The sequence below is a fragment of the Aethalodelphis obliquidens genome, unplaced genomic scaffold (assembly GCF_003676395.1).
Source record: "Aethalodelphis obliquidens isolate GAN/ISIS:26980383/991018 unplaced genomic scaffold, ASM367639v1 scaffold19, whole genome shotgun sequence".
In the NCBI taxonomy this organism is placed as follows: Eukaryota; Metazoa; Chordata; class Mammalia; order Artiodactyla; family Delphinidae; genus Aethalodelphis; species Aethalodelphis obliquidens.
The window spans coordinates 31,722-40,662 of NW_020837963.1; the positions used below are offsets into that span (position 1 = coordinate 31,722).

Below are 8,941 nucleotides of genomic sequence, written 5' to 3' on the forward strand. Positions count from 1 at the left end.
TTCTGAATCTCTCCAAACCCTTTCATGGAAGAAGATCAACTAAAACCAAACACCCATAGGTGGCATTTATCAGCATTTACCGTTTCCAGAACTTTTTCACCATCCCAAACAGACTCTAGAGCCATTAAACAATAACTTCCCATTCCCTCTTCGATCCACGTTCTTTCATCTTTTCCACTGTTTTTCCTAACATCTTTTAGCCCACTTTGAAATAATAGGTTACAGTTTTGATCTGTTTTGTGGACCTGTCTTTTCCAAATTTATTTTATTGTCTGAAGAGATGCTATTCTTATTCTCTTTTCCCTTACACTACCTCTGTATGGGATTTGATCCCAATCCTTTTCTTTTATTGATTTTTGGATGAAAATAGGTTTAAAGCACTTTGAAAGGGAGGTGCGAGGCCATGTGGAAACATGTTCCTCATGGCTGTTTCATCAATGCTTCACTTATTCTGGTGTTTTTTTTTTTTTTTTTTTTTTTTTTTTTTTTTTTTTTTTTTTTTTTTTTTTTTTTTTTTTTTTTTTTTTTTTTGGTACACGAGCCTCTCACTGCTGTGGCCTCTCCCGTTGTGGAGTGCAGGCTCAGTGGCCATGGCTCACTGGCCCAGCTGCTCCGCGGCTGTGGGATCTTCCCGGACCGGGGCACGAACCTGTGTCCCCTGCATCAGCAGGCAGACTCTCAACCACTGCGCCACCAGGGAAGCCCTACTTATACTGTTTTGAAATAACTGTTTTCCAGGAGGCATAAACCAGTGGGCTTTATCATTGGACAGAGTGCAGAGAAAGGACCCCACGAAAGCTGATCTCCTTAGCAAAAATGATTTAGTTATGGTTTCACCCAAGATTGGTCACAAACCAGCCTGGGAAACTCAATGAACCAGAGACAAGGTATAATGCCATCTTTCCTTCTCTCTGCCTCAGCTCCCAAGGATTGGTCACCTACATGTTATTCGTAATTATTAGTTGGTTTCTGTTCATAATTACTATCAGAAGACACAGCACTTATGGGCCTAATTACACTGCCCAGCTACGCACCATTCTTCTTCATTTTGGCTTCCTGTCCACCAGCAGGAACCTGATTTATTTTTGTTCTCCCTTCACCACAGCCCAGTAATTTCTGTGAATGACTCTCAGTCTCACCAGAATCTGTATCTCTCACTCTGCCCCAACATCCCACCCCATCATTCGTTCCCCGAAGTGTACTCTAGAAATTTAGGTAAACTGGATATTTTACCACTGTTCACCATCTCTTATGAAACCAGAAGAAGAGCAGCTTTCTTATGGAATGATGGAGAACTTGTAAAGATAAAACACCAGTCTGCAGGAGAAAGGGGAGAAGAGAATGATGGAAATAGTTTCCGGAAAACTATTTTTACATTTTGTTTGTTCCTGGTAAATAAATTGAAATCTTCTAAACATTAAAAGAAAATCTAAACCACTAAATTCAATAATACAGGAATATAACTTTTTAAAAAAATTTCTTTGGCTATGCAGCATGTGAGATCTTAGCTCCCCAACTAGGGATTGTACCCATGCCTGCTGCACTGGAAATGCAGAGTCTTAACCACTGGACCACCAGGGAAGTCCCAGGAATATAACTTTTAGAGGAGAAGTTATAAACCCCTTGGTTATATGAACTGGAGATTTTTAGTAAGAAGTCAGATATTTTAAATGACTTGGAGCTTTAAAGAAAGGAAGAAAGGAAGGAAGGAAGGAAGGAAGGAAGAAAAAGGGACTTCCTTGGTGGTGCAGTGGATATAATATCAAAAATAAAGTAATTAATTAAATAAATTTAAAAAAGAAAAAAAAATGCCGAAATCCACTGACTAATTATTCAGGCTGTTATATCCCGCTATTTCCAGATACATCCCTTTAAAAACTTTTGGTAAAAGGTTATCTTATGTCAGAACAAATGAATTACAAACTTTTCTTTTTGTCCAAAATTTGAGAAATTCCCCTACGCTTCTACCTTCAAATTTTATAAAAAGGGAAAAGTAGTGACAACCGTTATACTTACATCCAATTGCATCATCTGGCCACATACCTTCTACATCAATCAAATATCTACAAAACAACAAAATTCGAGTTATTTGTAAATAAAAAGAAAAGAAAATCAAGGTTTTGCAAAAAAAGGTCCAATTTCACTTTACAAATATAGATATAAAAATCGTAAGAAACTATCAGCACATCTAATCAATAATTATTAAAGAATGATATACACCAGGACTACAAAAAGGCATTATTCCAAGGATGCAAGGCTAACGCAACTTTAAAACTCTATTAATATAATTATTTACATTAATACAACAACTTAACTAATAAATGAAAGAGAATAAAATACAGGACCAAACTGGCAGATGTTAAAAAGTTATCTGATAACATGCAACAGTTTCGGTGAAAATGCTCTGTACGCTAAAAAGAGGAGACTTAATATGACAGAGTATTCATCAAGAACCAACAAATAACAAAAGACAAATTAGGATAAATATTAACATCATATCTAAAAAACCCTATCTAACCAACCATAGGAGCCAGAAACTTAGGAATCACCATCACTGACAGCTATTTCTCCCTCACCCTCATCCTCAACCCACCACCAGTGCTAACAATGATACTGCCTACATACCTCTAGAATCTGTCCACATCTTTCCACCAAAATGACCACCATACCCTGGTTCAAGCCACCATTATGCCCAATTTCTACAAAAGTCTCCTAACTTGTTTCCTCACTTCCATTCTTTTTCCCTGCAGTGTATTCTCCACTCGGTAGCAAAATGATAGGTTGAAAATGCAATTGGGTATGTTCCACACACTCACCTTCAACAAAAAAAGTTCAATGGTTTCCTTTTACTCTTAAAGTCTGAAACCTTAAACATAAGCCTGCATGATTGAGCTCCTACCCTCACTTGTAGCTCCATTATAATCACATGCTCCCCCAACAGCCCCACCTTCCTGGCCAGTTCCTCCAACACAACATATGCTTTCCTCTTATAGGGTCTTTTGTTATTCCTTATGCTCAGAAATCTCTCCGAAACGTCCCTATCTGCTTAATACCTACTCATCCTTCAGATATCAGCTGAAACATCCCTAAATAAACCTTCTCTAATCTCCATGATGAGATCAAATCCTCCCTAAAATATGCTCTCATGGTACCATGTTCCTCTCCTTGGCACTTGTCAGAGTTGTAATTCTACATGCAGAGTATGATTCTTGAATATCTATTCTTCCCTCTCTGGACTGTTAGAATTCACAAAGGGCAGGTCAAGTCTCTTCACTCACAAAATTTCACAAGTCTTTTTGCTAGCAACCAGCACAGTGTTTAAACATAACACATGCTCAGTAAGTATTTCCTGCATGAACCACCATAAATTGGTACAGTGTAGCAACATCCACAAAAAGCATAAGGGTATCAATTCTTTGATGCAGAAGTCCCATTCTGAGTGAAGTTAACTGAGATAAAGCATATATATTCAAAGGTGTTCACACAGCAATGTTCATTACTATGACGTTTTATAATATCAAAAACTTCGGACTTTTATATGTTCATCAGTGAGCAAAGCAACAATGCAGCCTTAAAAAAAAATAAACAAATGGGACCTAATGAAACTTAAAAGCTTTTGCACAGCAAAGGAAAGTATAAACAAGACAAAAAGACAACCCTCAGAATGGGAGAAAATATTTGCAAACGAATCAACAAAGGATTAATCTCCAAAATATATAAACAGCTCATGCAGCTCATTATTAAAAAAACAAACAACCCAATCAAAAAATGGGCAGAAGACCTAAATAGACATTTCTCCAAAGAAGACATACAGATGGCCAAGAGGCACATGAAAAGCTGCTCAACATCACTAATTATTAACGAAATGCAAATCAAAACTACAATGAGGTATCTCCTCACACCAGTTAGAATGGGCATCATCAGAAAATCTACAAACAACAAATGCTGGAGAAGGTGTGAGGAAAGGTAACCCTCTTGCACTGCTGGTGGTAATGTAAACTGATACAGCCACTATGGAGAACAGTATGCAGGTTCCTTAAAAAATAAAAATAGAATTACCATGTGACAGCTATCCCAGTACTGGGCATATACCCAGAGAAAACCATAATTCTAAAAGACATATGCACCCCAATGTTCAATGCAGCACTACTCACAATAGCTAGGTCATGGAAGCAACCTAAATGCCCATCGACAGATGAAACGCCAAAGAAGATGTGGTGCGTATATGCAATGGAATATTACTCAGAGATAAAAAAGAATGAAATTGGGTCATTTGTAGAGACGTGGACGGACCTAGAGACTGTCATACAGAGTGAAGTAATTCAGAAAGAGAAAAACAAATATTGTATATTAATGCATAAATGTGGAATCTAGAAAAATGGTACAGATGAACCGGTTTGCAAGGCAGAACTAGAGACACAGATGTAGAGAACAAACGTATGGACACCAAGGGGGGAAAGCGGGGCAGGGCGGGGGTCAGTGGTGGTGAGATAAATTGGAAGATTGGGATTGACATATATACACTAATATGTATAAAATAGATAACTAATAAGAACCTGCTGTATAAAAAATAAATAAATTTTTAAAAGTCAAAAATAAATAAATAAAAAATTAATTAATTAATTAATAATTAAAAAAAAAAAGAATGAGGTTGGAAGACTGTCAAAACAGCACACAGATCACATACTCAAGCCCCGGAAGATGGGGAAGTGCCGTAAGTCCCCCACTTTGGATGACATCTCCCTGCCTCACAAGTCTCAGTCCGACTGGGCTAGCTTTGGCAAGGGGACGGAGCTGGATCAGGAGCCGCTGCTGCCATATCTGGATCAAGTTCCAGTTTTAGTCTATCATCCAACACCTAGCCAGACTTGCCTAGCGACTCAGCTGAGAGGAACAAAATAGGATAGCTCAAAAGAACAGGCCTCATACAGCATCAGCCTAAAGCAGTTTATGACCCTGGAAGAAATGGATCAGAAAAAATGATCCGGGGGACTTCCCTGGTGGTGTACTGGATAAAGACTCTGCACTCCCAATGCAGGGGGCCCGGGTTCATTCCCTGGTCATGGAACTAGATCCCACACGCATGCCGCAACTAAGAGTTTGCATGCCACAACAAAGGAGCCCACTGGCTGCAACTAAGACCCAGCACAACCAAAAAAAAAAAAAATCAATCAATAGAATAAAACAAATATTATAAAAAAAGATCCGGAAGTGTGTGATCTGTATGATGGACTTTGTTTATGAGAACCCAATTTGATTTCTGCTGTGTATGCAGATCACCTGGGCTGTACAGATGACTGGCTGATGAGATCCTTCACGTGCCCCTCCTGCATGGAGACAGTTGATGCAGCACTGCTTTTGTCCTACGAGACTAACTGAGCCAGTGTCTCTCACCTGACTTCAAGAGAACCATCATTTTTGGTGGTTTTGATCTTTTGTCATTGAGCCCAAAGAGCGGGGGATTAGGAATAAGATCATGCATGAAAGTTTCCTAAAAATTCCTGAATGGCTGCAGATGTTGGGGAAAAGTACGTAGTAGTTTAGAAATTTAGGGGGAAAAGTAGGATGCTATTTTTATGTAAAGCCTTCGCTCAGTGTTTAAAAATATAATTGTATTTAGATCTTGTTATTGCTCCAGTACATAGGATTTGTGTAAAGTGTTACAGCAGCTATATATGTTTCAGTTGTGTGTCGAAGATTAGGATAAAGATAGTGGTTGTTTTTCCTAAGTGAGATATCTTTCTTCTTTCCCCTACCCAAATTCTTTTCTGAAGTTGCTGGCATTTAGGTCAAGGTTTTATTTAAAGCTACATTTTATAACACTGGCACAAAAAAAGTAGTTTTAAGCTTTTTTGCATAGTTCTTTTTTTTTTTAGAATAAACATAGAGCATTTATTTTTTACTTTATAGGAACTCCACAAGTTAAGGTCCCATTGTTCTTTTGCTGTGATTGTTGTTCCTATTGATGCTGCTGTTTTCTGTCTTTGCTGGTTCTTTCTAATCTACCATTTGTCATTATTGGCATACGATCATCTCAGGGTCACAAGATGGCACATATTCTAACAAAACAAGGAGGAAGCAGAAAAAGAGTCCTAACGGTCATTTTCCTAATGCATATTTATCTTTCTTCAGAGAAAAATATCATTCTCATAAGCACAATAACAGTCTTCCCCTAATTACTCATTTGCCAAAACAGATTGATATGACCATTCATAAGACAATTCATGGCAAGGAGGGATATGATAATGATTGCCTCAGCCTAACAAGGATTTATCCACGAAAGCTGAATTCTTCTCTCCTCAAAGAAATCAACACTTTTCTACATACAAAACACAAGTCTCTTGAAGGGTTCTTCATAAGTGCATTATAGAAGAATTTAGTATGTCATAAGCACTTAAGGATTTGACATTCAACTGTAGTAGTATCCATGTTGGTTAATTTTCTTACAAGCCCCATGATGAGTTTGAGAAAACCTGAAAGAATTAGAGTATCAGGTTCTATTAAATCCTTACATGTATCTTGCTTAAGTTTTGGTTCATTAATTTATATCCAACTACATAAAGCAAATTTGGAGGGAAATAAATAAATAAATAAATAAATAAGATTGAGGTCTCCAAATATTTTCATAGGAAGATGTCCACCATATATTAAATTATAAACCAGAATGTCTAAATACTATACCATTAAATCAAATGTACAGTCAGTGCTGTATATCCAACGGTTCCATATCCTGCAGATATGGAAGGCTGACAATACTACATCATTTTACATATGGGACTTGAACATCGGAGGATTTTAGTATCCATGGGAAGTCCTAAAACCAAACCCCTGCAGATACCAAGGGACCACTGTATATGCTTCTATCTGCATTTTTTACATCTGAAAAAATATGTGCTAAATTATTACTGGTGGTAACCTCTGAGTAGGGGGCACAATTGCCTTCCACTTCATACATTTCTATGACTGCATTTTTTGCATTCAGCTTACATTAGCTTACATTACTGCTGTAAACAGAACAATTTAAACATGGTCTGCCTCTTGGGGTTGGCAACTCACCTGCAGATATGGTAGCCAGTCCTGTTTAAATTATGGGTACAGTGGACACCAATAAGTCTGTCTATAAAACAGGGAATATGGAATTAAGTAAGCAAAGTAAATACACTAAAACCAAGTTATATAATTTTCTGAAGAGTAGCCTTTATTAGTTACCACAACACTACCACTATCCTGAAAAGGAAAAACTCTGAAGAAAAGAGTGTTTTTGCAGGAATGTACTATCAAGAATTAACTACTATATGTCAAAATTCATTGTCTCTGGGAAATTTTGCATAGCCTCCAATCAGATGCAGTAGCGTGGACTGGAGAATGCCCATCAGGAACTTATGTGACTATAGAAAAAGGGAGTGGATTAAAAAAAAAAACAGGCTACCAGAAGAATAGCATTTGTTTTTGAGTGAAACAGATGGAATGCCTTCACTTTCAATGCTCAATATTAAAAAGAACAAACGGTTTCTGAAGGGCTCTTGGGGTCCCAAAGCACTTCCATTCCTTCTCTCATTCAGTGCTCCTCACATGCCACGGGTCTATGTGCTTGTGGAGTTCCCGGGTTAACTAGTACCGTTTTTGTTTCACAATGAAAAAGTAAGGCTTGAGACGTAAGCCCAAGCTGCACAGCAGGCAAACAGAAAAAAGACTAGAAATGAGTCTCAGGTTTTCCCAACTATGCCACAGTATTTCGTGGTCCAGCACTTAAAAAAATTATATGAGAAAGTAAATAAAACACAACAACACGTAGCTGATCTCTGCAAAAGATATGTCTGTGACTATGTGGTGATTGGCATTCGTCATCTCCTGCCTGGATTACTATCGCCCTACAATTCTAAAAATCTCTTCTATTTCAACTAATCCACAACATGGAAGATGTTATCTTTCTAAAATATAAACTTGGCTGGATTGCTCTGTTGCTTAAACATCTTCACTTAGCACAGAATAAAGCCCAAGTTTTTAGCACAGCATTGAGAACTCTTTACAAACAAGTATCAGTCTCTCTCTCCAACTGCATTATAAGTTCAAACTATGACTTACGGGCTTCACTGGTGGCGCAGTGGTTGAGAGTCCGCCTGCCGATGCAGGGGACACGGGTTCGTGCCCCGGTACAGGAGGATCCCACATGCCACGGAGCGGCTGGGCCCGTGAGCCACGGCCGCAGAGCCTGCACGTCCGGAGCCTGTGCTCCACAACGGGACAGGCCACAACAGTGAGAGGCCCGCGTACTGCAAAAAAAACCCCACAAAAAAACCACGACTTACAAGGACCTACATCATCCACCTCCCTCCTTTGCCCTGCCAGCCTCCCTGATCTCATTCTCTACTGCCCTGCCCTCACTCACTTTCCCCTGTCCAGCCACACTGGCTTCCTTACTATTCCTCAAATATGCCAAGCACAGTTGTGCCTCAGGGACTTTGCACCTACTATGCCTTCTGCTTCAGAACACACCCTCCCACCCCATCTCCACTCTCCCAGAACACACCCTCCCACTCCATCTCCACTCTCCCACATAACCAATGGCTTGTTTCTCACTTCAAGGCTCTGCTCAACCGACATCTTATTAGAGGGGACTTCCCTGATCACCTAACACATTCCCTTACCTCTTCATCTTGTTTTGTTATTCTCCAAAGCATTTACCACCACTTGACAATCCATATATTGACTTATTTATTCATCTCTCTCCCCCACTAGAAAGTAAAGTACGTAAGGGAAAGAACTTTGTTCTCTTCCTACTTCCTAGAACAGTGCCTTCAACTTAGAAGGTGTTATACAAATATTTGCTGAAAATGAATGTATGGATTCTTTGCCCTTTCACATTACCCTCTAGTCACACCAGAGGCTGCCCTTCCAGAGCACAAGTTCAAGCCCTGTGCCTTTTGTACCTGTTCCCAAT

General features: G+C 39.0%; 1 long non-coding RNA gene and 1 pseudogene across 1 annotated transcript; one reads left to right on the forward strand and one right to left on the reverse strand.

Annotated features, from left to right (window-relative positions):
* Nucleotides 1–1,042: 1,042 nt before the first annotated feature.
* Nucleotides 1,043–8,103, reverse strand: LOC113626715 (uncharacterized). The gene is made up of 4 exons (XR_003435220.1): nucleotides 8,086–8,103; nucleotides 7,057–7,117; nucleotides 2,017–2,063; nucleotides 1,043–1,317 (listed from the first exon to the last, which is right to left on the reverse strand). It is a non-coding gene; the product is annotated as an uncharacterized LOC113626715 (long non-coding RNA).
* On the forward strand, nucleotides 4,556–6,021 carry LOC113626714 (RING finger protein 11-like; annotated as a pseudogene).
* Nucleotides 8,104–8,941: the final 838 nt, after the last annotated feature.